Raw genomic sequence first — 12,738 nt, 5'->3', positions numbered from 1 at the left:
CCTTGACCTGCAGGCTCCCGCTGCCAGGAATAGTCACCCCTCTCAGGCTCGCATCCTTCCTGATGGACTCGGCAAATGGCTCTATGCAGCACACAAACAAGGCAGGAGAGAGAGGGCAGCCCTGCCTGACTCCAGATCTGACTGGGAAGCTATCTGATTCCCACCCATTGATTGAGACTGCACTGACAATGTTGGTGTAGAGCAGTCTGATCCAATTGAAGCTTCCCTCCCCAAAGCCCATTTTGGAGAGAACATCTCTCATATACCTGTGTGATATCCTGTCAAAGGCTTTCTCCTGGTCCAGGCTGATCAGGCAGGTGTCCAACCCTCTGTCCTGCATGTAGGCGATCGTATCCCTGAGGAGTGCGAGACTCTCAGCGATCTTCCTGCCAGGTACAGCACAGGTTTGGTCAGGGTGAATCACCAACCCCAGAGCAGACCTGACCCGGTTGGCGATTACCTTTGACAGAATTTTGTAATCCGCATTCAACAGTGAGATTGGTCTCCAATTTTTGAGTTCCTCCCTCTCCCCCTTCTGCTTGTAGATGAGGGTGATGATGCCTTTCCTCATGAATTCACTCATGCAAACTCCACACAGACAGTTGCCTGAGGCAGGAATTGAACCCACATCTCTGGCACTGTGAGGCAGCAGTGCTAACCACTGTACCACCATGCCGCCCTTGACCATGAAGGTTAGATGACTTTTCTATATCTCAAAGGAGAGTCCCTGAATGTGTTTAAGGCGAGGTTAGATAAGTAAGGGGGGGTGAAATATTATCAGAGGTGGTGCGGAATGTGGATCTGGCGTAACAGTCAGATTCTTGAAGAAGGGCTCATATCCAAAACCTCGATTCTCTTGCTCCTTGGATGCTGCCTGACCTGCGCTTTTCCAGCAACACATTTTCGGCTAACAATCAGATCAGCCTACTGTTGTTGAGTGGCAAGTATCTGAGTGGCCTGCCCCATTCCTAATTTACATGCTTACGTATATACGATTAGTTTTGCACAGTGTTGCAATGGTCAAGGTGATCATTTGCTCAGATCACTGTGAAGATTTCAAAACTAAACTCCCGATCCAGGTCTCCTAATAGAAAGGGAAATCTGACAACAGCAGAGTTATGTTGTGTTAAGCTGAGTAAGAAAGCAAGGTTTTTATGTTTGTATTTAATCAATATCTCGCAAGTTTCTGCAGGCCCCCCATGAAACATTTCAAAGTTGATGTTACAGTAGAGGAAATAGAGGAGGTTGTCCACCATTGGCAATGTGATAATCACCAGATAAGTTTGGGGCTTCGTGGGTGAGTTGTTCAAGCGATAAGTATTGGCCAGGATGCAATATCTGTGAAAACAGAACAGATTTAAAGTGAAAGTGGGAGCCAAGATAAAGTTGAAAACACAAAAGGGATGTGAAAAGGCGATGCTAATCGTAGTCCCAGTGAGGCAACTCCGAATTTGAATATGTTTCAGTGTTGCCGGGTACACAATATTTAATGTAATCAGCAGGGGAGCACCGGGGCCGAAAGGGAAATGGGGATCAGGCACTGACCTTCGTTTGGCCCACATTCAAACTAACTACACCTTTTCAGTATTCATAGCTTCACCCAGAAACCGAGATAATAATAATTATGAATGGGAACTTTCATTTACATGTCACAGTGAAAACAAAGCCTACAATAGGAAAGGCATCAGCATTTTCAGATAGTTGTGCTATTTGCACAATCGTGCCTCAGGATGATCTCAGATAGTAATTTGCTGCATAATGGAAGTACTTCTTTTAATTCGCTTTCTGTGCATATCTTGCAACAATGAGCGAGAGGAGCAAGCGAAACTGCGTGCCATCAAATACTACTCCACTATATTCATTGCAAAGCAATAACATTGCGGGTGTGTTCATGTACACAAGTCATGCCTCCAGTCATTATTTCAGTCCATTGAGTGAGGGAAATCCCTGTGATGTATCTTTGCAATGCTGTCTCTGATTGGTTAAACAAGGGGATTCCGCTCATCTGGTTCACAAAGTTTTGATTTCACATACGACTGCCCTAGAAAGATCTGCTCACTGATAACCTACTCATGAGAATGTTTGTGAGGTAACCTTCTCACAGGACTTCTGTTCAATCTCCCAGTCGTTTAACATACAATTGAAAGCAGGAAAGTGTACCTTCTTTCTAGGTCACACGTAATGCCACACTGTTGTAGAACCTGTTGTTCTACACAGTACTGGATATAATATCACCTGTATTTGTTCTCCCCTGAGTGAAAGGACACCCCTTTATATCTTGTCTCATGACAGCCATGGACAGTTTTCCAGCTACATCACCCACTCCTCTATTCAAAATATCCTTTAAGAATTCAAATGTTAATATATGGAGTGATGGAAATCAGTGGGAAATTGAAAATACGAACATTTTCAACATTGCACATTTTTTTACAACAGTACTTAAGGATACAGGAATGAATATATTACAATTAGCATTGATTAAAATTGCACTGCATCAGTATTTACTGTGGAAAAGGATATGGAAGATATAGAATGTAGGGAAACAGATGATGACACCTTGAAAAATGTCCACATTAGAGAGGAGGAAGTGCTGGATGTATTGAAACGCATGAAGGTGACTAAATCCCCAGGTTGAAACTTTATTGCTGGAACAGCACAGCAGGTCAGGCAGCATCCAGGGAACAGGAGATTCGACGTTTCGGGCACAGGCCCTTCTTCAGGAATGAGCAGAGAGTGTTCAGCAGGAGAAGATAAAAGGTAGGGAGGAGGGACTTGGAGGAGGGGCGGGGGAAATGTGATAGGTGGAAAGAGGCCCCACCTACGTTCGTGACACCACCCACGCCCTCCACCTCCTCCAGGATTTCCGCTTCCCCGGTCCCCAACGCCTCATCTTCACCATGGACATCCAGTATAGGTTTAGGATGAGAGGGGAAAGATATAAAAGGGTGGTACGAGTATGGAATGAGCTGCCAGAGGAAGTGGTGGAGGCTGGTACAATTACAACATTTAAAAGACATTTGGATGGGTATATGAACAGGAAGGATTTGGAGGGATATGGGCCGGGTGCTGGCAGGTGGGACTAGATTGGGTTGGGATATCTGGTCGGCATGGACGGGTTGGACCGAAGGGTCTGTTTCCATGTTGTACAGCTCTATGACTCTATAACTGCAGAACATTGTCCACCATACACGAAGTAAGGATAACACTTCTACAAGGCAATGGCAATAAAGGTGGATGTTCCATCTGGATTAGATTGTTTGTGATTATTTGTGTTAAAATAGCAGATAAACTCACGCAAAGCAATATTCCTGCAGAGTAATAGCCTCACTGAAATCATTCAGAGCACACCAGATCTTCTTGTGATCATCAAATTGAAGGAAGTCAGCTTTTGGCACTGAAACACTCAGGAAGTCAATCTCCACATCCAGCACTTGGAGGTCAGATACAGCATGATCAGATATGAGAAAAGTTCCTTCCAGTCTGCCCTCACTCTTCCTTCATCCATGATCTGCCTGTACTCTCACTTTCAGCAGATCATCCCATTGGTGAATGAGTCGTACAGCTCACAGCAACTCAACCTTCGAATGGGATTAAAATAGTTAGATAACTGTTATTGACCAGAGTGTACAGGATGAGCTGAAGGAGCGTTTTTCTGTGTGGTAAAGCTCTACGGTTCTACAAACCTCATTGACTGACACTTACATTTGGTGAGGGATGTTTGTGTGCATTGGCAGTATCCCTACCTCTCAGTACCATAGAGGCTTGAATTCAAATCCCACCTACTCCAGACGTGTATATAATATCTCTAAACAGGTTGATTAGGAGAATATCTTTGATTGGATACACCAGCTTTGTAGGAAACAATGAGAATGAAAGTTTATTCTACCCTTTGGGACTGATCTGAATTTAATCATTGGGTCTCACAGCTAAAGGGATGAGGACACATCCTGAAGTTATATATTTTGAACGTTGCCCCTGCATTTAAAGTAACATTGAAATTCATCATTAGGTGATCCTCAGTTGCTTAAAATAAAGCATTTAAATTAAACCATTTTAATTAATGAATCCCATGAAAACAGGTAATCTTTCAAGACAGTTTTAGTTGAAATTATCATTAGTACAATGATGGCTCATTAGATTAAAGTTTTAATTGTGAAAGAATCTGAATGAAATGCAAAAATGGGGAGACGTTTGTGATTAAAACTTCTCTTCAATACTGTTAGAAAGAAATTTGAGGAAAGAAAATGTGTAGAGAGATGTATTAAAGTTGGATTAACCTTTGAGGTTAATGCTATTTCATCAGCATTGGAAGATCATAAGTTTGTCATTGCCAATATCTTCAGGTTTTGATGCAAGGACATTGACCTGAAATATTAACTGTATACCTCTCCCTAGAAATGCTGCCTACCTGGTGTAATGTCAGTCTTCGTTTCAGCTTTTCAGAGTTGCAATATTCAACTCTTTGCATTCAGTCTTGAGAAACTTCAGTAAGCCTGGTTCAGGTTTTCGACCTCTGAAAGAAGAAGATCATTAACTGCCAGCTGATTGTTTCCATTTCCTTTCAAGCACGATGTTGCTTTGTTCTGGTAAATGATGCATTTTCACTTAAATGCCATGCTCATTGATAGTGTGGCTACACAGGATGTGATTTAACCACTGTATACTAAGCTGACATACACTTAATGTAGAAATGGCAACTTGAGATTGTGGTTTGTGGTGCTTTTTTGCAAAGTAATAGAACATTCCCAAAAGCTGGTCCTGAACATTGCATTGCAACTTATTCAGGTCATCAATTCCAAAACCTTTAGGTCATTTAGCAAATGTTAATATTAGGTAAAGCTTCTCAAATACAACCACAGTCATTGCTCTGAATGATGCATTTTCAGGGCACATCTGTAGAGCAACCAGGTAGTAAATATTCACTGATTCTATATCAACTCATGAAGCTTCTTGAAACTTGGACTTCATTGGTTTCTAGTAAAATATGTGTCAGAACAAGTTAGTGAAGTGCGGGTGGTATAAGAAGTAGAGTGGACTCAAAAGTGGTGCAGATTTCATCACTGCAAGAACAAGTGCCTAGAAAGTCAGAACATGTGAAGACTGCAATTTATTTAGAAAATAACTGTGTAGTGGAAGGTTTCGCTTTGACAAAAGGTTCCATTTAGTGGGTGATCAAGCTCGACTCACTGGGCAAAATCCCAACTGTTAAAGAAAGAATGTAAAATGTGCATTTACGTAGCACCTTGCTGGGCCTCAGGACATCCTGAAGTGCTTCACCACGAATAAAGCATCTTTGATTTTCATCACTATATAATGTGGGAACTGAAATTGTACAACCTGCGCAAAGTTAAGGTGCACAAAATTGGAGCGTAATAAGGGCCAAATCCAATCTATCTATCTTTTTGATTGAAGCATGAGTATTGAACCAGGACACTGCCTAGTTCTCCTCTGCTCCCCTTTGAAACATAACACTGTGGCAATGTTTATCACCATCTGAGCAGGCAGCTGGAGTCTCAGCTTGAGGTTTTATTCATATAAAGCAGCACATCAGCACTGCATTACACCTGTAAGCTTGGACATTAGACTCAAATATCTGGAGATAATGTTGGAAATCTAGGTTCTCTTTAAAAAAAACACCAAAATTCACAGTAGGTTTATTCATATTTGCAGGAAAAAGTAAGGTTATCCTTCATTTCCATAAAAAGACACATCCAAAACAAGCCTGGATTATCTTGTTGCTAGTTTTGCAAGTATCAAATGAAATTGTTGCTAAATGAGGTTGGAAATACTCAACAGTAACTATGCATTCAGGTACATGCCGCACACAATGACAAGGCAAACCATCTCGGTCAGAAATTCAAAATGTCTTCTGTCACTTTCAAAGACACATACCACATGACCATCTCTTCCTATGTTTTGCAAGACCAAACCACCACCCGCCCACCCACCCCCAAGTTATTATTTACAATTGCCTCAAGTTGTGGAGATGTAATAGAATGAACTTACTTCTGCCACAGTAATGTGAACTGGTTATCAATTCCTCATTACTCAAGTTGATCAATCAGCTTCACTTGTGAAATAGTCATCATTTCATACCATTGGTTATGGCATCCACTTTATGTGCAACTGTTAAAAAACAACATTTGTACAACAACATTGGTGTAAATACGTTATTTTCTGAAATATAGGCTTCCATGTTCAGTGTCCTGAGCTGAGATAGTCTCTAGGAACATTAGAACCAGTCACTTTCATGAGAATTCTGATTTTCTTTTCTCTATAGGTACACCCAGCATCTACCTGAGTGACTGAGCAGCCAAACTCTGTAACAAATTCCCATTTGAGTTGATCCAGGTTTTCAAACATTTAATCTGCTGCTGTAATCTTCTTGAGGGTAGACTGAGAAAGTACTTTCAGAGATTAGGCCAGATATGAATTGTCAAGATGTTTTACATCACAATGAATGTGCGCACAGAGCAACAGGTAAAATCCGACATAATTTACTCAGTGCAGCTTCTATTTGGGCAGTGATAAAAGGGCATGAATGCTCTCTGCTTCCACCCAACAATGCTGTCACCTCTTCTGACTCAAGCGAAAGATCTACTAACTCCCTCCTGAATTTGAGTCTATTGATTTAAAAACTTCATTGTGCATGTATCCTTGGGATGGTGTGGTGGCTCAGTGGTTAGCACTGCTGCCTCAGAGCAATAGGGACCTGGGTTCAATTCCAGCAACAGGGTACTGTCTGTGTGGAGTTTATGCATTCTCCACATGTCTGTGCGAGATCCGTCCCACAGTCCAAAGATGTGCGGGTTAGGTGGATTGGCCATGCTAAATTGTCCAGGGATGTGCAGACAAGGTGGATTAGCCATGGGAGGTGCCGGGTTACAGGGATAGGGTAGGTGGGGTGAGTCAAGGTGGGATACTCTTCAGAAGGTTGGTGTGGACTCAATGGGGTGAATATCCCACAACCACATTGTAGGGATTCTATGCTTCCTTCACAATCAGAAAACGAGGCATTTTGAAAACACTTGCCAAATACACAGAGCTGGGAATTTCCAACACACTGTTTGGGAGCAGTTTACTAATTACTGTGAGGAGCTATCAAATATCCAGCAAACACACCTCCCAGTGGCTAACCTCTGATCAACTCCATTCTCCACATGTCTGTGCGAGATTCCTCCCACAGTCCAAAGATGTGTGGGTTAGGTGGATTGGCCATGCTAAATTGTCTAGCAACCACATCTCCCAGGGGCTAACCTGTGATCAACTTGGAGCACATGGAGATGGGATTTCTATCCAACTGGGGACTTCATTCTTTGGGAGCATAAACACCGCTCCAATTAAATGCTTAATTACTATAAACAAGATTATGTGCTCCTAGTTTCATATGTTTGCCACCTATTTTGTATGGGTCAGTAAGGACTCGTATTGAAGACTCTAAGGACTGTATGTACTTTATTTGGAAATGTAAGAAAGAAAGTAGAAGCTTAGATTATTAGTTCTTTTATCACTCGAAGGAAAATTGGAACTGTGTGGTGTTCTTTTGTTGAAACTGGGTTTGATACTTTTGTGAGGCATGCTTCCTCCAGTTGTCTCTGGGAGAAAGGAATATCTGCCCAGCAACAGACAGTGGATTGATTTCAGTAGTGTAACACTGAGCTGAGAAACAGCTGGCACACAGATCTCGAAACCTTACCAGCAAGCAAAATCCTCCCTCTGTGAATCAGAAAGGAATAACATTCAAGGGGTTTGCAAAAAATAAAAAAAAACCTGTTAGCACAAGCCAAGACCTAGGTCCAACTGACAGGCTACTGAATTGAGGATCTTCTATGATTGACAACAATGTAAGATCTCTTCAAAAACCAAAACTTACCGTGAGAAAGTTACCTCATTCCATTTTTTTTTGCTTAGAGCTGCAATCCACAAAACTTATGTCTTTTTTTACCTAACTTTTGCAAGTTCCTTAAAAACTGTCTTGCTTGGCCTATCCATTTGATGTGTGAATCGGTATATGTGTGCTTGTATTCAGAGTAAATATAGTTTAAGTTTGCATGCTAGTAATTAATATTCTGTATTTGCCACATGTGAGATGCTAAGTTTGTTCGAATAAAGAATTCTTTTTGTTCATTGATGAAATCTGTTGTGAATTATAGTCACAGTCAGGAATGAACCATCCTAGAGATTAAAATGATTACATTTAACATTTGTGATGATTTATGGTGCAGTGGGACTCAATTTGCAGCACACACCCAACCCATTAGGATCATGACAGGAGAGTTATAAGCACCAACCATTGTATTAATGGCGTGTGAACATACTAGGAGTCCTTGGTAGGATCTTGAAGGACTAAGGTCTGATGTTTAATTTAAACTAGTTGCTGTCATGCAATAGAGTGCTTCTTGTACAACACAAGAGCCTCTTCTAGTTAGATCTCCCCCCCCCGCTTCACCAACCAGGTTCTATAGCTATCTCCACCGAACCTCATGGTCATATTGAATGGTGGTGTAGGCTCGAAGGGCTGAATGGCCTACTTCTGCTCCTGGTTTCCATGTCAACCTTTCTGTCTTTAAATAGGACGTTGGTAGCAAAGCTATTCTGTGGTGAGGCCGAGGCTCTGTGTGACCACACAGACAACAGGAGCCCACTGCTGGATACACAAGTGTACATCAAACTTTAACCACCTCCCCCAATTCTCCCTCCTCAAAGGGTGGGTCTTTCCAGCATTGCCTGTTTTATTTCAGACTGCCAGAAGCCGCAGCGGCTTGCTTCACTGTGGTAGTTTGTGATCTCGGGTGAGGGTCAAGGAGTCGGCTATTTTGCGATTGCTTCCCCTTTCGTCAGTGTTGTGTTCTGCAAACAAATGAAGATGACAACTAAAAGAAAAGCTCCCTTAAGAGAAAGGCCCATCTCTGACTATTGCTGCTGGCCAAACCTTAAACTAGCAGAAAGGGTCGCCCACCAGCAATAGCACCCACCAGAAATTTGTTCCATTTCTATTGATGGAAGGAAAGTCAGCCAGGTCGCACTCTGGGTTGTGGGTATACTCTACTAGCTTACTCTCCAGTATCACCAATACATGGTCTATTTATAGCTCAAACGATCACGGGACAAATGCAGTCTCATTTTTCAGCAAGCCAGCCACAAGGAACCAAATCAGAAACTTGACACTATCCATCACACACACACACACACACACACACACAGACACACACACACACACACACACACAGACACACAGACACACACACACACACAGACACACACACACACACACCCCTCCCCCCACCAACCACCAAACTTGATATAGCAACGAATGTGCGCACTGCATGTTATTAAAGCAGTGACAAGGATGTTTCTAAGCCACCACATCAGACAAACATACTTGATGGTAATCTAGAGCTCAGCAGGTGTCACTCCATGTGAAGACTGTGAGGTTTGGGCTCCCTCTCAGCTGCTGCACATTGTTCAGAATGTAACAGAGTCACTACTTTTGCGAGGAGTCCAGCTACACACTGATGCAAGCTTGAACTGGTGGTGACATACTGCTGGTTTCAGAAGTAGAGTTAGTTCCATTGACCTTCACTTGAGCAGCTGAGAAAATTCCACTTCAGGTCTGAAGTGTGTTGCGTAGTTGGGGAGTTCACAGTAGAGTGGAGGAGAGTCTGACACCTTTTCAAATGTAGTTTGAACTCTTCCCTACAAGCACACACTCTCGCTCACACACAGACAGACACGCACAAACATAAAGTTTCACTCACTCACACACACACACACACTCTCACACACGTACAGACTCACACACAAACACACAGTTTCATTCACACATGCGCACACGCTCACTCACACACAAATGAACACACTCTGACATACAGACACACACACATAAATGCAGACACACATACACAGACTCTCATACATGCGCATTCACACACACATACACTCTTGCAAACACAGAATTTCTCGCACACATGCACACACACACACGCACTCTTGCACACTCCGAATCTCTCTCACACATGTTCACACGCACGTATGTACTCTTATACAGAAATTTTCTTACATATGGGTGCACACACACGCACTCTTGCACACTCCGAATCTCTCTCACACATGTTCACACGCACGTATGTACTCTTATACAGAAACTTTCTTACATATGCGTGCACACACACACACATCCATGCACTCTCACACATAGACACACAAACAAACACTTACACTTCATCTGTCACACACATGTGCACACACCCACACACTCTCACACACACATATTTATAGTAAATATTGGATGATTTGTTGGATACTTTGGTTTGGAGTAGTGTTTTGATTTGGCCTTAAATTTAATGTTGTGCCCAGGAGTATCCTGTGATGGCTGTGACTTGTTGATGACAGGGTGAGACGTTTGTTAGCCAGTGGGGAGTTGGGATTCAGCGCAGTGGGATTACAGTCACATTGGGTGGTCAGTGTAGTGATTGCAACAGGTCAGCCACCTCGACGTCCCTGATTGGGGCTGTTAACCTGGTCCAATCAGGGAGCCCTGGCTGACAAATATACACAGGAGTATATCCGTGCCCAGGTGTCCCTGAAGAAAGAGCACGTGGTGTCTACCAACACCCTGGAGTTGTTCAGGGAGAGGTGGGCGCCGCAGGGAGTGGAGTGCATTATTTTCCCTCTCCAACTCTATTTTGATTTAATCCTTGCCCTCCCCTTTCACTTTTGGATCACACAGCATTGCCCTTTGATGAGAAGGGCACTTCTTGTCATTGGCCATACAAGTGCTTCCTTTGGTGGAAAATGAATAAAGATTTATATACTTGGTGTTTAAGAAAAAAATAAAAATATAAGCAGGAGTTTCAGAGGTCACACTAAGAGCTGGGTCTGGGGAAGCCAGGCCACTGTCAAGGACTGTCCACATGTGAATAATGGCTGACTTGGCGATGGGATACCAGCCTCTGTGGAGTTATTTCAATTGCTGAGTAAGAAAGTGAATCGCTTGACTCCTCCTTCTGCTTCTTTTCCTCCTTCCCATCCTTCTCCTTCTCCTGATCTGCTCCTCCTCCCCTGGTAGCTGGATCTGATGGCCAGGTTTTGGAAGATAAGGCAAGATGGGAGATATATTCTTACAAGGCCTAGGGGCTTGCTCCCAGATGGTCCAGGCAGCAGAGCCATTGCTTCTGCATCTCCATGGCACACTGTCTCCTGAGGGATTTGACTGGCTGCAGGGAAGAGTCCTGAGCCAGTGAGTTGCCCTTATCCTGCAGCAGCCTCTCTCTTTCTCTCTCTCTCTCTCTCTGCTTTGAGGTGGCATTTGAAAGGTGAAGGGAACTCAATTTTCAGAATGCACAATAGATTCTTCATGCCTACTGCTGGGATAGCAGGCAGTCCCCAGCACATTGAACTGGTGCCAGGTATATCCCAACCACATGACCAGGAGGCGCTAACTTTATGGTTGCATCCTAGTGCTACCAATCCACGTGTTTTGATTTTGATTTGATTTCTTGTAGTCTCAGGTACCTAAGTACAGTGAAAAGTGTTGTTTTGCAAGCAGTACAGACATATCAAAGGACATACAGATCAAAGGATTCTTAGACAGAGCAAGACATACAAGGGCACAGGAGGTGCCCAAAGCAAGATCAACGTTATTTGAAGTTAGAGCGGCGTCTCACAGTGCCATCAACATGTCACAGTCATTACTCTCAGGCACATTAAACTTAAAACCACAACAAAACACGACTCCAAATGAATTTAACCAACTAATCGTCCAATATTTACTATAAATGTGTGCGTGAGTTCATGTGTGTGCACGTGCGTGTGACAAATCAAGTGTACATGTTTGTGTGTATGCCTGTGCTTGAGAGAGTGAGTGTGTGCGTACGTGTGTGAGTGCACGCGCATGTAACAGAGAGGGTGTGCGCGTGAGAGTATGTGTGGGTGCATGTACGTGTGTGAGAGAGAGGCTGTGTGTGTGTCTGTATTTGTGTGCGAGTCAGAGTGCTTACAAAAGTGTGTGTGTGTATTTGTGTTTGTGTGCCTGTGTCTGTGTTTGAGAGTGTGTGCAAGAGTGAGTGTGTGTGTGTCTGATTTGTGTTTGTGTGTGTGAGAGAGTGTGTGCAAGAGTGTGTGTGTGTCTGTAATTGTGTGTGTGTCTGTGTGTGTGTGAGAGAGAGAGAGAGTGTGTCTGCACACACACATACATGTGCACTTGACGACATCCTGCAATTTTGCGTGAGCCTCTACCTTGGTAAATTCTTCATACATTCTTCATCTGCATCTCTCTGTGGCCCAAGAGAACACAATAAACCCACTTATCTCAGTATGAAAAGTGGCTCTCATCCCCCCCAAAGCAGTATTGAATAGATGAGCAATGTTACAGACAATGCCTACTTCAGCCTGAAAGGATTTCAACATGAAGAGATTTAGGGCCACGGTCCACTTTGCAACCATTCCTTGACCCAGGATAGGGCAGATTTCAGTGAGACACTCCTTTGTAAAATGGAGACAAGGTGCACAGACAGTATTGTTTGTTGAGGATGAGATCAAAGACATGGTCCCTGAGCAGATAAGGCCTCTGACTGTGGGCCCTTCTGGTCCTCAACAATTTCAGTTCCCTGCTGAAGGCCAGTGGGGGCTGGGCACGCTAACGCCCAAGGAGGTCCTGGTCCTGATCATCCCCAACAAATACAACCATAGCATTCTCCAATCGTTTCCTGTCAAGCTCACCAACTTTAAACAACTCTT

At 43.3% G+C, this 12,738-nt stretch overlaps 1 long non-coding RNA gene across 1 annotated transcript; it reads right to left on the bottom strand.

Annotated features, from left to right (window-relative positions):
* Positions 1-1,184: 1,184 nt before the first annotated feature.
* LOC122554796 lies at positions 1,185-9,560 on the bottom strand. The gene is made up of 4 exons (XR_006313082.1): positions 9,383-9,560; positions 6,007-6,126; positions 4,409-4,513; positions 1,185-1,338 (listed from the first exon to the last, which is right to left on the bottom strand). It is a non-coding gene; the product is annotated as an uncharacterized LOC122554796 (long non-coding RNA).
* Between the last annotated feature and the right edge of the window lie 3,178 nt (positions 9,561-12,738).

The sequence above is a fragment of the Chiloscyllium plagiosum genome, chromosome 11 (assembly GCF_004010195.1).
Source record: "Chiloscyllium plagiosum isolate BGI_BamShark_2017 chromosome 11, ASM401019v2, whole genome shotgun sequence".
Classification (NCBI taxonomy): Eukaryota; Metazoa; Chordata; class Chondrichthyes; order Orectolobiformes; family Hemiscylliidae; genus Chiloscyllium; species Chiloscyllium plagiosum.
The sequence above is the reverse complement of the archived record's forward strand: the minus strand, read 5'-3'. Positions and strand labels throughout refer to the sequence as shown.